A 19,809-nucleotide genomic window follows, 5' to 3' on the forward strand; every position below is an offset into this window, starting at 1 on the left:
TGCTAGTCAAGATTTACACTATGCACCACTTCCTCTCATTGCCTATTTTGCTTAGAATATTGTGTCTATACATGCATAGATTTTATGTAGGTTGCAGGTACTAGGTATTGACTTCCCTAAATTGCTAGGATGATCATACCCTATCACATTATCTCAATGGTAAGGGGAGATAAATTCTTAAGTCCAAATTCAAACCCTTTAAGACATTTGTCCTAATTGAAAATTAGAACAAGTATCTAAGTCTAGTACCCTTTGAATGTGTCAAATGAAATTAATTCATGATTATAACCCTTCAGTTTGATTTTGTATGTGTTTTTCTATGATGGGTTTTCGTATGTTGTCTTTATGAGTCTTTGGTGTATTTTGTATTAATTAAGTTTAATTAAATGATTAAATTAATGATTTAATTTAATGGTAAATTAATATGATATCTTTAATATTTGATTATATTTTATTAATTAAGAAATTAATTAAATAAAAAGAATTAAATTTGGAGATAAAAGTTTAAGTATAAATTTAGAATGTGATAATATTTATTTAATTTAATAATGATATATTTAGAGTTCATCTTCAAATAAATGCTAAATATTATTGTTATTTAAGTTAATAAATATTTTATCAATTAAGTTTCTAAAATAGTGTGAACGTGAGAAAAAAAGATATTAAATTATTAAAAAGATTCTAGATCACATGATGTGTGCATGAGTTGAAAATAAAAGAAATTAATTAAAAAGATAAAACATGTGGACTTAATAAAGATATTTTAATTCATAAATATTGCATGGGATTAAAGTAATAATTAAAAATAGGAGTCAAGTGAAAATTAAATAAAGTTATTTAATAATTCATTTCTCGTGCATGAAAAGATAAAAGAAAGATTAATAAAAGTTAATTTGGAGTTTAAGTCTTGTAAGCATGAAGTTCTCTCAGGTAAACGCACAATTAGTTCCCCAATTTAAGGAGAGAGAACCCTTTATCACAATTAGAAGGTTCATTTTCGTGCGACACAAATTTTGAAGACGAGTTTTGGAAGCAAATTTCAGAAGGAGAATTCTAGGAAAAATTTTCAGAGAAAGGTTCTCGAAGAGGAGAAAATTCTCTCATAGCTTTTAGGGATTGTGTATTAGCATCAGACTCAGGTAGGGTCTTGTGTTTTGATCATTGCTTAATTACGCAATTACCCTTTTCTATCTTCTTTTGTGTCTATGGATTGTAAATACGAATTCTCTGTAATGAAAGTTTAAACATTTCAATATTGTGAATTATTAAATGCTTGTCATCAACTTATGTATACGTGGAGAAAAGAAAAGAAATTAGAAAACTCTCATTTTTCTAGATTAAATAAATTAGGATTTAATTTGTGGAGGGTTCGAATTTAAAAATGGAATTCTAAATTAAAAATTTGGATGGTTGATAATATCTTCTCCATCAGAGTATAGATGAAATCAATTTCAAAAAAAAAGAAAAAAAAAAGAAAAGAAAATTGTTTAATAAATTTATTTATTTATAAATTTTATAAAATAAATTAATTTTAAAAGGAAATTATTTAATATCATAACAAAGTTTATAAATTTAAAAAAAAATGATTTAAAATGGATTGGGGAGGGGCGGCTTAACCACCTCCTACCCCCTTAATTATATATAATACAACAGGCAACTGCTTTAAGCAATCATACCTATTGACGCAAGACAACTATGACAACAGTCCCTGCATTGTGAATATACACAAGCACCGATTTAATTACGAAGTTATGTTTTTTTTTAAAGTTTATTATTACCCCTTTTTAACATAGTTAAATTTGATGTTGTTTTAAGTTTTATTAATATAAATTTGCATTTAATTTTTATTATATTTTAAATATTATTAAACTTTATTAATATTTTGTAATTTGATACAATAATAATAAATGTAATATATTAAATAAAACATTAATTAATTAAATTAAATATGATTTAAATAATATTTATTAATAATATAAGTTATTATTGAGGATTAAAATATTGATTTTAATAAAATCGTAGTTATTTTATTTAAAATCATTAATGGTTATTTTTATAATTTAATAAAATAAAAGATTATCCTCAGATTATTTTGTTAGGAAAATTGACTTTTAACATGAGGGTAACTTTATATTTATGGGTTGAATAAATGACCAGGTTAAATTATAAGGGTAATACTGAGAATCCTATACACTTGAAACGTACATTGAAATGCAATCTCAAACTTTACTTTTAACCTTACTATGTATTTTGAAATCAAACCCAAACTATGAAACTGTATTGTTCTATTTGTATTGTTTATGCTTTGGGAGTTTTGGGGTTGTCTAGATTGTTGACCAATTATAGGACATTTACCAGAGGTTCGAGGGTTTTGTGATTGTGATACTATGATGATTTATTCTCAATCATTCTAAACCCAACCTTGGTGATGTGTTGATATACTCTATGATGGATGTATTTACTAGTTGTTATTGATTTCCAATTTCCTTGTGTGAAACTGAGGTGTATGTTTATAAGATACCTGTCTTAACCATTTTTGAGTCATCAATTAGTTATATTTGATTTGCTTTCTAGTTGCTTTGAGAGGACTAAGATGTTTCTGATGGTTTGTTCTTGATGATGTCATGTTGGGACATGTTTTGACTTGAACATTTTGGAGTCTTCGATCAGTATTGTGATTTATTTTGGGATATTTTTCTAGTTGCTTGTTAAGAACCAATGGATATTGTGATTTATCATGGATGTCTTCAGTTGCTAATAGATAATTGTTGTGATCATTATGATTATCATTTGATGCTTTTCAGTTACTCATGTAGAACTGATGTGATTATTGTGGCTTATCTTTTGATGCTTCCCAATCGCTTGTATAAGGCTAAGGTGATTTTGTGATTTATGATTTCATGAGTCCAGGGTAGGTTATCTATGTGTAGTGTTAGGAAGTGGCTTGCAATGGGGGACAGGGGCCCTAAGAAGCTCTAGGGATGACTCATTGTAATTTTTTTTAATAAGTGATAACATTACACTAAATACTAACTTAAATGAACCTAATAAGATTAATTCTATGTTCTCACCCATGCCTCAAGTGCTAGTATAGAATAGGATGGGAGTTGAGAGAATTCTTGGTTAGGACCTTGCATTCCATAGTATTCCTCATCAGTACGAGAGGATACTAGTGGCTACAAGGATCACTGGAGACCCAAGATTCCTAGGGGATTTCTTGGGTAACTTCCAACATGATTCATGTGATGACACTTTCCTACTTGCATAGTAGGTTTCCTACATGTCTTGTGTGTCTCTAGGTCTAGATGTCGATCTGTGTGTTGGAACCTTTGAGTTAGTATACTTTTAGGATTTCCTAGACTTAGAAAGTATTTTTGTTATGTGATTTGATACCCTATTTGGGACTTGAGACTATCTCCTTAGTGCGGTGGGAGTGGACCATTTATGTTCCACGCGGTCGAGTCGTAGTGCTTTTTCACTCTTACCATTGAGATCCATCTGCAGTCACTATGGTTGGAGCTTCTTGGTATGCTTGTTTATCATGTTTAGATGATGTTGTTTACTTATGCTATATTCTAGTATGTTAGATTTCTTTATGCATATGTTATAGCATGTTTAGGTGTGACATCCCTATTATGATAGTACCGATGATCTCTTTGGTAGTTTGGGATGTTACGTGTGGGGGATTGGTAGGGCCCACAATGGTCCAATGATACTATTGATAGTTGGGAGGAACTGCACACTTAGTTAGATGTGTTTTATGATGTTATATCTTTATGATGGATAGATGTATCGTGTATGCCATTAGTTTTCATTTATTGTATTGTATTTGCATCATGGATCCATAGAGGATTATGTATTTATATTCTTACATATGTATATTCTTTTAAGCCTTTCATAACCTGTGACATGTACAGTGGATGATTGTGCATTTTGAATTTAGTTTGCCAAGAGGCATTTAGAACAAATGTATATTATGGACATTGGACTTTCTTTTTATTCTTTCATGTGGTTGTGGTAGTTGTTAGACTTAAAATTTACTAAATTTAAATGTGACTCAATGTCTTGGGATCCTTAAAGAATGTAACCTGTTATGTATGTTTAGAGTTGATTGTATGTAATTGCTTTCGCTACTATGTGTTTGATATGAATGCTTTATCTTTCATGTTTCTTTTTTTAAATGTTTAGCAAACTTAGTACAACTTTAGGTTAATTCTTTTGGATCCCTTGGTGGGGCGTTACAAGTTTTCCCTAAGAGTTGAGGAGAAGCGAAGAACATTTTTTGATAACAAGTATATTGGAAGAGGTCATGGTAGAAGACCTAGAGAACAATCATATGGAGGCTGAAATGATGATCAAATGATTAAAAATGAGGTAAGTAGTAGTAGTCATAATTAGAGGCAAAATAATTCCAACCATTTTCGTTATCAGAACAATAGAGATCAGAGAAGAAGAGGGAGAGGGAAAGGATCTAGAATAGGAGGCTTTCGTAGAAAATTTTTTCAGTGTAGAGAAGAAGGGCATAGAGAATTTGAGTATTCCTAGTGCTAGGGAAGGGCAGATCAGAGAACTAAAAACTAGGCCAGAGTTGTGCATGTTGATGAAGATGTGAAATCATCTCATTCTGAAGATGTTGAAAGAGGGTAAGTCCTAGTTAATAGGAGAGTCTTTCCAAGTGGAGAGAATGAACTTGATCAAGAGAGGAGTTTGTTTTATACTAGGTGAAAATGTGAAGATAATTGTTGTAATGTGATCATTTATGGTGAAAGTATTGAGAATCTATTGTTAGAAAAGATGGTCACATAGTTGAAGCTGAAGAGGCAGAAACACCTATGTCCATACCATATTGTCTAGGTGTAAGATGACCACAAGGTCATGATCAGTGAGCAATGCTCAATGAAGTTCAAGATTGGAAACTACTAGGATGAGGCATTGTGTTATATCATACCTATGAACATATGTCATATATTACTATAAGGTAGGTCATGGTAGTTTGACATGCATGCTATACATGATGGGCAAACATATACTTACACTAACAAATGATGGAGTGAAACAAAAGTTGAAGCCATTGAAAGAGAAAGAAGAAAAGGTAATAGTGCTATTATAATATGTTTTTTTATGGATAGAAGTTTCTCCAAGCTATGAAGCATGAGCATATGTATTATTTTGTAATCCCAAAAAGTTGTAAAGAAGAAGTAGAGGAGGTACTTGTAAAAGTTACAAAGTTTTTGGGAGAGTTTCCTGACATTGTATCAGATAATCTACCTGATGGGTTACCCCTAGTGAGGAAGATGAATCACTAGATGGATTTGATTCTAGGAGCTAGTTTACCAAACAAGGTAGTGCACATAATGACACCAGTAGAAAGTGAGGAGTTGAATAGATAAGTGCATGATGTGTTGTGGAAGGGGTTGCTTTGAGTGAGTCCAAGTCCATGTGCTGTACCAATAGTATTAGAACCTAAGAAGAATAGAGAATAGAGGAAGTGCATGAATTCTCATCCTATCAACAAGATCACAATCAAGTATAGATTTCCATTGTCAAGGATGGATGATATTATGGTCAATTTGAGTGAAGCCATATATTTCACAAAGATAGATCTAAAGAGTGAATACCATTAGATTTCATCAAAGAGGGTGATTAATGAAAGATTTATTTCAAGATAATGGAAGGACTATACGAATGGTTAGTCATTCCTTTTGGGCTTTAGAACCAATACACCAAGCACTTTCATGCAGCTCATGAATAAAGTAGTGAAGGAGTTTCTAGGTAAATTTGTCATTGTTTACCTAGATGATATTTTGATCTTTAGTAAGACATTAGAGGAGCATTTGATGCATATTTTATAGGTGTTTGATAAGTTGAGGGAAGAAAAGTTACTGATAAAACTGAAGAAGTGTAGTTTTGTGAAGGAGTTGGTGTACTTGGGAGTTTTAGTCCTAGATGAAGGTCTAAAAATGGACCTAGAGAAAGTGAAGGCTATCCTTGTAATTGCCACCCATTATTTTCCTTATATTATATATGTTGAAGGGGAAAAGTACAAATTTGTGTCACCTTTTAGGCTGACTTATCAGAACGACTAAATTTGAGTATTTCTCTCTAAAACTCAATTTTTTAAAAACATATGATCTTGATAAATTTATTCTAGCTAAGTTATATATGGTCTCACACTTTTCCAATTGGAAATGTCTATTAAATCCATGTTCTAGATACTAGTTAGTATCCAATTACTAAAGAAATACAATTATTTTTGAAAATTGACATTTCAATAAATCTTACTATTTTTCATGATGTCTTTTTAATATCATATAAACACCATTTTATAGATCTCAAAGTCAAGGATATTCACATATGTAGTTCATAGTGTTTTGATTAGATATAGTATTTTGTAATTAAAAAAATCTACAAGCACATATTTTAACACTCGAAAAGATGTTGATTTGGAGAAAGAAAAAAATATTAAATCAAATCAATAAAATATAAAAATTATATGATGTTCTAGAGGAAAGAGCCCTCTTTCAGAATCTATAAGTTTTCTTTTAGTTAGAATAGAATTATTTAGAAAAATGTGGTGGGAGATAAATACTATCGATTTTAATAAGTTTAAGTTTTAATCATTATAAAAGAGAAAATATAGGTCTAAAGCCAATTTTTATTTTCAATTGTTCTATCTACATGTGCTATCTACAACATAAGATGAGATCAAAGGGAAATATGTTTATTTCCATGTAGTTTTGTTGTGGGGACTAGAACCTTGATTTCTAGCATTTTTCAGCAACAAAAAAGTTATCATTAAAAAATAGGAAAATATATTATTTCTTATTCCAAATAATTATTAAAAATTAAATCCTAAACTTAATCCATTTCTACACATTTCATTAGTTTGCTTCTCTTCCAAATTCTAAATAATAATACCACTTTTATGTCATTGAAGGTGAATAATTATACTTTTGTTAGCCATTTCCTATGTAAAAGGGTGACACAGGTTTGTGCTTTTACCCTGAATTATTTTAGGTCAATTTCATACATGCGTTAGCTTTAGAGATATGTGGTACGATGTTATTTGATTACTTGAAACTATCATTTATGATTATATAGTTGATTATATTGCATGTGGTGTATAATGATTATGATTACTTATGTGTTAATGTATATTTAATGTTTCTTAGTTAGTAAATATGATTGCTTTCATAATGATGTCAGATGATATGTATTTAATAATGATTGTTTTACATTTATAGTAATGCATTGTTATATTTGAGCATTTGATGAGTTGACTCATGATTCATTATGGTACATACCCCATACTTGCCCCATACTAGTCAGGATCTACACAATGTACCACTCCCTACCATTGTTTGTCTACTTTAGTTATATATATATATGCATATGTACATGCTCATCTTTTATGTAAGTTATAGGTACCAAGCATCGACTTTCCTGAATTGCTAGGATGAGTGTGCCCTATCACAATAATTCAATGGTAAGAATGGGAAGATAATTAATAGGTCCAATCCCAACAATAGCCTAAAAACTTTTCTTGCAAGGAGGATTCATATTTGACTCTCTAACCCTTTTTAAACCAATAAGTTTATCTTTGCATGTGTTGGTTGAGTTTGAGTTTTGAATGGTTTTGCTTATGTGGATTTGACTATATTATTTATTTGGTAAAAGGTTTAATTTTGATATTTACATCAATCACATACTATTGAAATTATTAAATATTATTTAAATTGAAGGAAGAATTATTATATTAGGATATTTAATTAGGCATGAAATTAAATTAATTAAATATTATTTATTTATTTATTTAAAAGACTTGATTTAAAATTCTAAATGTAAAAGTTGGAAATAGGAAAAATTAAAATATTAAACACTAAATATTGATTCATCATGAATATTTAATCAATGATAATAAAATTAGAGTTGCACATAATTAGTGGGCTTTAATTATTATTAACAATTAAACTAATTATATACAATTTAATAACACATTAATTAATAAAATAAAATTAAGATTTTTGAGTGATAAATAAGTTATTTAATTTAAAAGAAAGGATATTTATTTATTTTATTATTAAAAATTAAATCTATTTTGTGAAAAGAAAGTAAATAAATAAAGAATATTTATTTATTTAATATTAAAAGAAGGGGAAAAAAGTAGAAATTATGTATTTCTTTTCTTAAAAAATTAAATAAAGTGATTTTATTTATTTTTTAAAATATAAGAAAATAAAGAAAAACTATTATTTTATTTTAGTTGAGTTACCTTCTTTTGTAAGTTTACTTATTTTAGAAACTTTAATTTTATTTTATTTTTTATTAGTAAATGGCTGAAGCCTTTAGAATATATTTTATTAATAAAAAATTATTTTACATGTCCTTCACTCAAATGGGCACTAGTAGGAAAGAATGGGGAAGGAAACCTCCAATCTTCCCCGAGACATATGTCCTAAAATTACAAAGTATCAAAGGGGCATACCCCTGATTAGAAATCTCAATTTTTTTTTCAGAATATACAACCAAGGAAATTTTAAATACAATGAATCCTTTAAAAGGATAGACACAAATAAGAATATGTTGTTTGAAATGGCCTTGTAGTCAAGTGATTAATTCGACTGAATGTCTTCTCTTGCTTAGACCTGTAAACAATCACAATGAGACCACAAGACATACTAGAAAGGATTGATTTGTTAGGGGGTTAGCACCAAATGAGGAATACTTTGATCTAAAAAATTTGTAGAGAGAGAACCTTAGTGACTTAGATAATTATAATGATAAACCAAAAGAGATTAATTAGCAAGTTAACCCAAAGACGATATCAAACTTTTAATCATAGTAGAGAAAAATAGCACCTCTAGAAGACATCAAAAAGCTAAAGCCTATAAACCATAAATATCAAGACTAAAATTATTATATTATAAGAATAAAGATCTACCCATAGGAATATAGCCTAGAACAAAGCACACCTAACCAAGATACAAAAAATATTAGAACATAAATACTCCAAATGCAAAACTAGTCCTACAAACTTCATATGAAATATGTCAAAAGGCCTGATAAATATAATTCCATGAAGCTAAAAGGGAGACATACTGATCAGAGAGCATCTAACAATAAGATAAATCATAAAATTACCAAGATCTTGCAAATGTAATGATTAACATATTAAAAAATATACTTAAGCATATTCTAAAAAATACTAAATATGATACATGTAAAGTCTTCTAATAAGATTAAAATTAGTAAAGCGATAAAATTATGTTGAACATTATTGAATGAGATTACCAATATCGAGGAATTAGAGATGCCATCTAAACATAAGATGCATCTAAAATCGAAACCCAAAGAAATAACTAGAGGGCTCACCTAGAGATGTATACACAGATTTAGATGACCTGTATATATGAGCACATAATTCATTAGAATATACTTACATACGTATATTAATAAAATCAAAAAATGCCAAGGATTTCATTAAACTATGTACATAAACATGCACTGATGAATATATGCAGAATTGAATTCATATATATAGGTATATAAATTTACATATACATCTCTATGTGTTCTGTGGCTCATTAGACAAAAGAAAAGCTAGGAGGAAAATAACTAATACCTCAGAAGGCTAGAAGAAATCTAAGTGGAATTGTACTAAGAAAGAGCTGAAAACATTATTTTATTATAAAAACAAGTTACCTGTATATATCAGCTGAATTTTTTTTATAGTGGAGTTTTCACATACCCATATATATCAAAGTAATACATAGCTAAAGGGAAAACCCAAATAACTATAGATCCCTATCTGATAAACTAAACTATATTAATCTATCTAGTCCAAACTGAAAAATAATTACACAAAACTAAGTCTAAAACAAGGTAGCTAGGTTATCAAGTTTATTAGACACCATAATAACTTTAGAGATTTATTTATAATTTTAAGAATGAAAGTTGGGTGGAAAAACTAGAGAGATTTCTCAAAATTGGGAAAACAAAATTCCAAATTTACCCAATTATTCAAATCTCTGTGTAGTTTTATGTAGGAGTTAAAAATATTGAGGTAGTTTGAAAGCCATTTATAGTCTAGATCATCCCTAATACCTCTCCATCTTAATAAAAAAATTGTACTGGCCTCCATGTTTGACCAAGCCTAGAGAAATCATGAATGTCCCCGATGGCTAGGGTCGGGCACCTTGGCACTATAGCAATGTCAAAACTTCCAGGAAGGTAGGCCATATAAGTTTCTGGGAGGGGAACCCTAGCTTTTCCGTCTAAGCTCATAATTGCTTCTTCAATAAAGTGGCACCAGACTAAATTAAATAGATTGGAGCATAGTCTTATCATTTCTCATCGCCCTATTTTAGCTCTAGCTAAACAACCAATAAAAGCTCCAATTATAGTATTGTTTATCGTCCAAGTAAACTTTTAATTAAACATACCTTCACCTAGTGACCTGTCTAAGGCTACAATGGTCATGTTGTTGACCTAATTAAAAATTTTGCTCCACCTTTTTGGCTTGATATTTCCCCCAAATGCCATCATTCTTATCTCAATTTCATGAAAGATGCAAATATTGGTATCCATGATTGGTGTGAAAGCAACAAAGACAAATGAAGGAGATAAATAAGGGATGACTTTGAAGGTTCTAGAAAGGAGGAAATTTCTAGAAAGATATAATGAGAGGGACACTCCTCAATGATATGAAGGAGACTAAACTAAAGCCAAATTAGAAATAAAGTCGAGACATATCCTATCATAATCTTAGTTTATAAAGCAACTTTACTTAGATAGACAATATTTAAGAGTAACTAATAGTTGCAAATGTGAATACGAGTCGAATGAAGCTAAATTAGAAATAAGTGATAAAACTATAAAACCTAGATATATTGGGGAAACTTCAACTAAGTAATATTTTTTATTTTAAAGTTATCTAAATCATCAGCTCCTAGATTTTCCAATTTATATGCTTTTTGATTACCTTCTCTAAAGATGTGAGTTAATTGAAATGTCTTTATTTTATCTAATAGGTTAAGAATTTCTTCTAGTTTTGAATTTAAAACCCAGTTAGGAATCAATCTCTTATGTAAAGCATTGAGAACTATCTCCTTCTATAATCACCTTGGATATACCTACTTTTAGGCATAATTTGATGCCTTCGAGTAGGGCTTCAGGTTCAACTAAATTATTTAAGGTAGGTTTAATAGGCTTAGCTCTTTTCATAATCCATTTCCCTTCTTCATTATCGATTATACAACCAATTCCCAATTGTCCTAGATTTCCATGAGAGGCACCATCAAAATTGAGTTTATACCATCTGGGAGGAGGGGGTGTCCATTTGCAATTTTTCCTGGCTGCAACATTCCTAGCAGAGTAAAGTTGAGGAGGATTGATTATGTTAAACCATTTGTCTTTAATCATGTTGTCCTAGAGGGAGAAGGACCCTTCGTCAAATAGTGAATTCCTAATCTAAGACCTAAGGGTTTCAATAATGCTAGCTTCAATTTTTTTGATTACAATGGTAGCCTGCATTTCTTGATTCTTGAAATTTCTTCTATTTCTCTTTTTCCAAATTTCACATATCAGAATAGATGGGCATATATTCCATATCTTTCTGTAGATGCCAACTTTTTGACCTTTGGGCCATCCTCTTAGTAGCTCCTTAAAAGTTTCTAGGAGAGGAGACGTCCAATCCAACTTTTTTTTGAGCCATTCCTAGCAGTATTTAGTAAATGAAGAGTTATATAGTAAATGATCTACTTCTTCAATTTCTTTTTTACATAGGACACATCTCGAAGGAGCCTTTTTAGCTCTTTTCTATAATTTATTTGTAGCGAGGATCTTTCCTTGAAAAGATAGCCATAGAAAGAATCCTACTTTAAGTAAGCATGAGGCATCCCAATAGAAGTGTAGTGGGATATTGACCTCTTCCCATTTTTTGAAATTGATAATAGCTATATATCCCTCTTTAACACTATATTTTCCTACTTTAGATGCTTCCCAAATCATTTTATCTTCCCTATTGATCTGTTTGATTTTCCTATTAGCGATCATCTTCCTAAAAGATATTTTTGCAACTCGATCTAGGTCTAAATCATCTACTAATTTCCATATCCATTTTTGTTCTTTATTAAGAGTCATGTAATCCTTTACTTTGTTTCCCCATAAACTGGTAAGGAGATTTTTGCATTTGTCTAGAAGTCCTAGAGAGTCTATAGGAGGGGAGCCATCCCAAGAGTCCTCCCAAAATAGTGCTTCTTGACCACTACCAATATCCCATGAAAGATATTTAGTTATAAGATGTCTACTTTTGGCTATAGAGTTCCAACTATTAGAACCTTTGGGGAATGTCTTCATTCTAAATATAGAAAGGGGGTTATCAACATTAAGATATTTGTTGTACAGAATTTTAGCCCATGTTTTATTATGTTCCTTAAAAAGCCTCCAAGTTAGCTTCACTCCAAGAGCTTCATTTTTACAATTAAGGTTCTTTATTCCTAAACCTCCCAGCTCTTTTGGTTTACTAATTTTATCCCATTTGATAAGAGCCACCTTTTTGTCTCATCACAATCCTTCCAAAGAAAGGTCCTTAATTTTGCTTCTCGCTTGTTATTGATGAGTTTAGGAAGAGGGAGGCAAGATAAAGGATATATGGGTAAGGCAAAAAGGACAACTCTAATTTTGGAGATTTTTCCAGCCTTAGTAAGTCATTTGTCTTTCAATCCTCTAATCTTTGACTCTAGTTTGAAGAGAACTTGATTCTAGACTTTATGATGTTTATTACCATTTTCAAATTTAATACCTAGGTAATTATATAGAAAATTACCTTTTTTAAAGCCCATCATAGTGCAAATTTGTTTTTCCACTTTTGGATTGGTATTTATGGAGAAGATCTTAGATTTATCTGGATTAATTTTTTGGTTGGATGCTTTCGAACAAGATTGAACAATGGATTTAATATTAATGGCTTTTGAAAAGGAGCTCTCACTAGGGAGAATTGTATCATCTGCATAGTGATGGTGTGTGATGTACATGACATTATCTATTATAGAAATACCATTAATTTTTCCTTTAGATTGGGCTTTAGAGAAGGCTCTTCCAAAGGCTTCTACCATGATCATGAAAAGGAAGGGAGATATCGGATCTCCTTGCCTTAAGCCTCTCGAAGTATCAAAGAAACTTTCAGGGGTTTCATTTATCAGAATCAAATTTTGGTTGTAGAGATACTTTGATGTATCAGATTGATCCATTGGTGGGAGAAACTAAATGCTTCTAGAGTTTTACATAGAAATGTCTAGTTGACCATATCATATGCCTTCTAGATATCAAGTTTAATAAACATACTAGGGGTCTTATTTTTGATAACTAATTGGATAGCTTCTTGAATGATTAAAATTCCATCTAAAATAGATCACCTTGGGATGAAACCATTTTTTTCTTTGGAGGTAAGTTTAGAAAGAATGGTTTTTAAATGGTTAGAAAGAATTTTGGAGAATATATTGTAAATAGTGTTGCATAGAACAATTGGTTTCAACTCACCTAGATTTTAGGATTTTTAGTTTTGGGGATTAAGGTAAGAAATGTGAAATTAATTTTTGATAAAAGTAAACCGTCGTTTCTTGTGTCTTTGATAGCTTTCCATAAGTCTAATCCAATAATATCCCAACATTTTTGGAAGAAAAAGAGCCTAAAAACCACCTGGGCCTGGAAATTTGTCTAGATTCACACTAAAGAGGGCAAACTTAACTTCTTCCAAATAAATAGGTTTGTTTAAATTTTTATTATCTTCTGAAGATATTAATGAGGGGATGGTCTCCAACATTTTATCTTGTGCCATTTTATTTGAACTCTTGAAGTTATTTAGAATATTATAAAAATGATTCACCATCATCTCAGTGATCATTTTTGGATTTTATATTAGTGTTCCTATTGAGTCTTTAATCTTAGTCATACTTTTAAAGGCTCTATTAGATAAAATACTATTATGAAAAAATTTGGTATTTCGGTCTCCTTCATTTAACTATTTTTTTTGCATTTTTGTCTCTAGAAGATTTCTTCTTTTGCTAATATGTTTTCTTGTTTTTTCTCTAGAAGGTAAGAATCGTTATTCATACCATTTTAAATAATATCAGTATTTAGTTTGTTTAATTTTTCTTCAATATCTAGTTTTTCTTTACAAATATTTCTCAAGTGTTCTTTATTCCATTTAAGAATCTTTTCTTTGATATATTTCATTTTAGAGACAAAGGTGAACATTTTTAATCCTTTGAAAGTTTCTTCATTCCACCATAATTTAATGAGATTCATAAAGTTATTGTCTGGCAATCACAGCTTTTCACATTTGAAAGGATTTTTATGTGGTTTTCTGGGTTCAGTTAGACTAATTTGTATAGGGTAATGATCTAATATATCTATGGGGAGGATTGAGGATTGAATGTCAAAATCAAAATTGCTGCAATCTCCTCTAACAAAAAATCTATCTAGTTTTTCAAGTATATAGTTGAAATATTTTCTCCTAGTATTCCATGTATATTTCCCATTACTAGTAGGAATATTAACTAACTAATTATTAGCCACCCAATTTTTAAAATCTATGGAAGCTAGATAAATCAACTTTTGTCTTCCAGCTTTTTCATCTAAATTAAGTATGGTATTGAAATCTCCACCAATGATTATAAGATCATTATTGTATTCCTTAATAAATGAACTTAATTCTATCCACAAAGCTTTTTTATCTATATTCTAAATTGGACCATATACTTTAATAAAAAATAAATAAATTTTTTTATAATTAATACCTTTGATGTAGTTGTTGATCTAGGAATGACTTGAACCAATTATCTTGAGACATACCTTCCTAGGATTTCAAATAAGACCCATACCTTTTGAAGTCCCTCTGGATTCTTGCAAATGAATTTCCCATCTTCTCATTTTATTCTCTAATCTTTGACCTTCATCTTTGTTAAGTTTAGTTTCTTGCAACATAATAATTTTAGATTCAAAGGCTTTTAGGTTTTGTTATAAAAGCCTTTGCTTGCTAGAGACATTTAAGCCTCTAGTATTCCATGTAGTGATCTTCATATTTCCTTGCAAAGGGTCTTCCCCTTCCAAAAATTAAAAATTTCACTAACTTTTTTGCTATTCTTTACCATGACTATCTAGTTCTCTGAGTTGTTTCAATGATTTTCTACCTCTTTTAACTTTCATTTTCCCATATCTTGGTAGGTTGATACCTTCTTGGTTCATTAAAATTCCTAACTATTCATAATTATTCTTGACATTTCTGGTATCATCAATTCGACCATCTTCAAACATATTTCTTTCCTCTTCTTCAAGTTCTTGAAGAATCCTTTATGAAATGTTGATCTATTCTTCTATTGTATTTATAATTTTATCCATTTTGTCTTCTTCAATGATTTTGTTTGAGTTTTTCCTCCGTATTCTATCCTCATTCTCCATACTAATGATATCTTGTCTTAAATCTTTGAACGAATAATCTTCTCCACCTAACTTAAGAACTCTTTCTAATAAATTCTCTTTTTGGGTTGAACTACTTTTATCTATGTTTTCTAGACCAAAGACTTTTATACGGTCTTTAGTTAGGTGCTCCAGGACCTCATCCTCTTTATCTTCACACTCTAAATCCTCTGAGTAGCTGATATAATTATTCAAAAATTTACTAAAATCCTGGGAGATTGCTCCAATATCCTAATTAATGCTATTGAACTTTTTCTTACTTTCCTCAATTTTATGATTTTCAAGTGTTTGCCATAACTTAGAAATTTTTTAGCTAGTTTTGTTCTATGGAAATTTTTCTGATGCTTGCTCTAGATTTGATTCATGTATAACCAAATTTATGTTTGTCTTTTCATTGGTGGTTATGAGATTGTTATTTGAGTTCTTCTATTCTTTCTCCTGGGCTTCTTTTCCATTTCTAATACTAGGGGATATCTTATTTGAGTTCTTCTATTCTTTCTAATATGAAGATGTATCTGCTGAGATTCTCTCTCCCCATCCTTGGAATTCTCTTCCCTCACTATAGATGAAACTTCTATTTTATCATTGGATGAAATGGGTTGATTTGGATTTTCAACTCTCTTTGGATTGTTTTCTCTGATTACATCTTTAATCACAATAGATTTCAACTGAGGCTTTAGGAGATCTGAATCATATTCTTTATGATCTTTCTAATTATTAATGTTCATCAAGGGGAAGGCATCCTCAAAATCTATTCTGAGTTGTATATTCTTAAAACCAGTATTACATACAACATCTAATCTAAAAATCTCAAAAATCTTAGAATCTTTCCTAAGGCAATTAATGTTACATATTATAGAATCTGTGATGATTTTGATAGCATCAAAATAAAAGGAATTGACTTTACGTTTGACCAGTAATCTAATGCTATTACAAAATTCACAAGAGACATCAATTCCTATTAGGTCTCCCATAGAGGAGCCTATTTTCTTAAAGATTTCCAAATGCATTAGTTCAAGGGGAACTGACTGAAGGGTTATCTATGTAGGGATAAAGAAATTTAAGTTTTCCTCCTTATAGTCTAGAAACCACTCAAAAAATTTGATTGCATACTCTTTGAGAAAACATTCTGATAAATATAAAAATTATTTCTTAATTAGTGCATTTGCATAATGCAGATATGCTATTCTATTAGTAAGATGAGAAATACTTACCTGTTCTAGGTAAAAGTCTTCCAACCACTTTGTAAGATTGTTGAATTCTACTATTGGCTCATTCCAGTAGTCAAAGATTCCAAAATTGTGGCATTCTTTCCATCATTTTTCATTGGATTCATTACTTATAATGATCACATTCTCCTCTAGACTTGCGGCTTTATGAACTGAACCTTTTTAAAGGATTTTCAGGAGAATCCAATGCCTTAATATTTTCTCTCCTATGATGAGGAGAATATATGCGAGTGAGAATTTAGGGCTCTTTAGAGAGCTCAGCTAGGGTTATTTGTTGGTAAATCGGCTAAACTAGTGCTAGGATTTTTGACAAACCCTTGTTTCACATATTTTGTGAAATTAAGGAATTTTAATTGCTGATCAATCTTTTCAATTGTAAAAATAACCGAACATAGATTGAATACATTTTTTTCTAGAATTGAAGCATCTTGATAAATATTTGTAGTGTTCAACCTTTCTTTCTTACTTTCATCTCGACGGCTTTCCTTATCCAGTGCCCTAAGTTTTCTTAATGGCTAGAAAGAGTTCTATGTTTCAATAGAAGATATCTTGAGTTTCCCATGTTGGTGTCATGGAAATCTTATAGCCTTCTGCTGTCGGGAAGTATTTTTGACTAGTTTTGATGCATGATTTTGAAAGCCCTGATTTTCCTTAGGACTACACTTTCTTTGTTTCAGATGAAACCAATGCTGATTTTTGCTTTTTGTCATATTCGCAAGTAGAGCTCTCTTTCTATTTAATTAATTTCACAATAGAAACTTTAGTTTTATTAGTTTGATTTAAATTAAATATTATTTATTAATAGGTCATTCTCATCCTTTTGAGGAACAATATTCTTGGAGAACTATAAGATAATTTATAACAAAGATCTTAGAAGATGGTTACAGGTTATGCATTCAAATTTTGAAGTTAAAGATTTTTTCAAAGCTTGGGAGTAAAGTCTACAATTGGATTTTCTTCTCCTTCTTAACAAGTCAACATGGTGTTTGTAGGTAGGGGTTTTAAAAACCTCTTTGTCATATCTATTGGAAATATTGTCTTCTCTATGTTTTCTTGATTATGAATAAATGTGTTTACAGTTACTTGTGTATTAGTTTGAGGGTTTGAAGCATGTGATTTTTCTATAACTTTTATTTACTATATTTTGTCAAAAATGTAAAGATACTTTTAGATACCCATTTGGATTTTATTTAACATATATGAAAATAATATATGATTGTTTTGTATAGACATGATCAAATATTGACTATCATGTTAAAACTAGCCCTATTTGAGCTTGATTCTCCAACTAGAGACATACGAACAATCACTTATAACTTTTGTTACATACATAGGAAAATATCTTCTTTGAGATTATAAATAAGTCTATTATGAATAATTTTCTTTATTTTCATGAAGATCCAACAGTTTGAACAAAAGTTGTGCTTCTTCTTCTAAATTGGTAACCTTCAAATTTGAATAGTGTTGCTAGGAAGATTTACATTTTACACCATTTAGATGAACTTTTCTTAAGGACTGGTAATAATGAAAAATGTGTGAAATTAAATTATCTTTCCATCAATATAGGTTGTAGATCCATATTATTCCATATGAGATTAGAGTATTTAAATTACTAGCTGATTTAGATAGAGGAAATGCATAAAAAATCATTGTTATGAACTTTGAAAATATTTTATCTTTATTGGTAAATATTATTGATTTAAAATAATAATAATAATTCATTTTAAGCTTATTTTATAATTAACATAATAAATATATCTACACTTATATACCATTTATATAATCAAATAAAACTTTTGAAAACAATCTAAACCAAATCATTCAATAGTATCTTGTATTATTTGATGTGTGTTTATTTGAGGTTCTATGGCATTTGTTTTGTGATGGGTTTTGGAAATTTTAATGGGATGTTTTTTTTTTGTGATGAATGTGATGTGAACTATTTAACTGGCCAAACTAGGATGTGCACAAGAGGTGTGTCTTTTAAGATTTCTTTTATAATGTTTATTTGACTAGATGTCAAGATGCACTTTATGATTCAAAATTGAGGCTTATGTTTATGACATTTTTATTTGGTGAGCATATATGATGACTTGGATTTTGAGAACCAACTTATTTTTGTTTTCCTATTAAGGAACAATATTTTATCATTATGGGTATTGTGGTATGATTTGATTTAGGATCTACAAGTTTTATGACTTAATCCCAACAATTAGATATACTTTCCCAATCCAAGCAGTAAATGTGTGGCTATGTATTTAAAACCATTTAAATTAGGAAGAAGAAGAATCTAGGACTAATACATAGGAATTCTAACTAATTACATAAAATTAATTTAATACTTTTACTAAAGAAAATTAATGTAATTGAAAATGTAAAAAAGAACAACACATAACAAGTTGACAGAAAGTAAAAATGAGAGATGAGAGGCAAAACACAATTTGATCTCAGAGTTTTCCCTATTAGGACTATGTCTCTAGGTCTACCTCCAACTGGTGGACTGATCTGATTCACTCTAAAATCAATTACAAAGTGTTATAGAATCAACCCCTTGTAGAACATCAACATTGCACTTCTCTAATGTTCAGGATTGGAAATATGTCCTCCATAATTTTCTCTCTCCTCCTTACCAATAAGTCATCTTTATGCTTCCTCTCAAAGACCAAATAATCACAATAATTGTCATAATCTTGATACCCTAAAAATGACCTCCTACCCCCCTTTTTACACATAAAATTAGCCTAAAATAGGCTAAAACAAAAAATTGTCAAAATAGGGCTTCTAACAAATTACATTTTTGTTTAACCCCTTTAGCCTTTTTACTATTTTGGAATTTACTAATTTTTGGGGTTAAAAGTTATGACAAAATAAAAAAAACCCTTATTTTAAATAATTTTGGGTGAAATTGTTATGGGTATATAACAACTCTTCCTCTAATATCAAATATACCATAAATAGCCCATTGGTTGGCCTTACTTTTAGGAGGGCAATGGTTGGGAGTTCAACTCACATTATCTAATTCATTTAATTTGAATTAAATAATCATTTAAATTTGAATTTGAATTTTCTCCCTCTCTTTAAGATTTTATGATGTAATGCTGAT

The sequence above is a fragment of the Cupressus sempervirens genome, chromosome 7 (genome assembly GCF_028749045.1).
Source record: "Cupressus sempervirens isolate cs-2001-9-10 chromosome 7, ASM2874904v1, whole genome shotgun sequence".
Classification (NCBI taxonomy): Eukaryota; Viridiplantae; Streptophyta; class Pinopsida; order Cupressales; family Cupressaceae; genus Cupressus; species Cupressus sempervirens.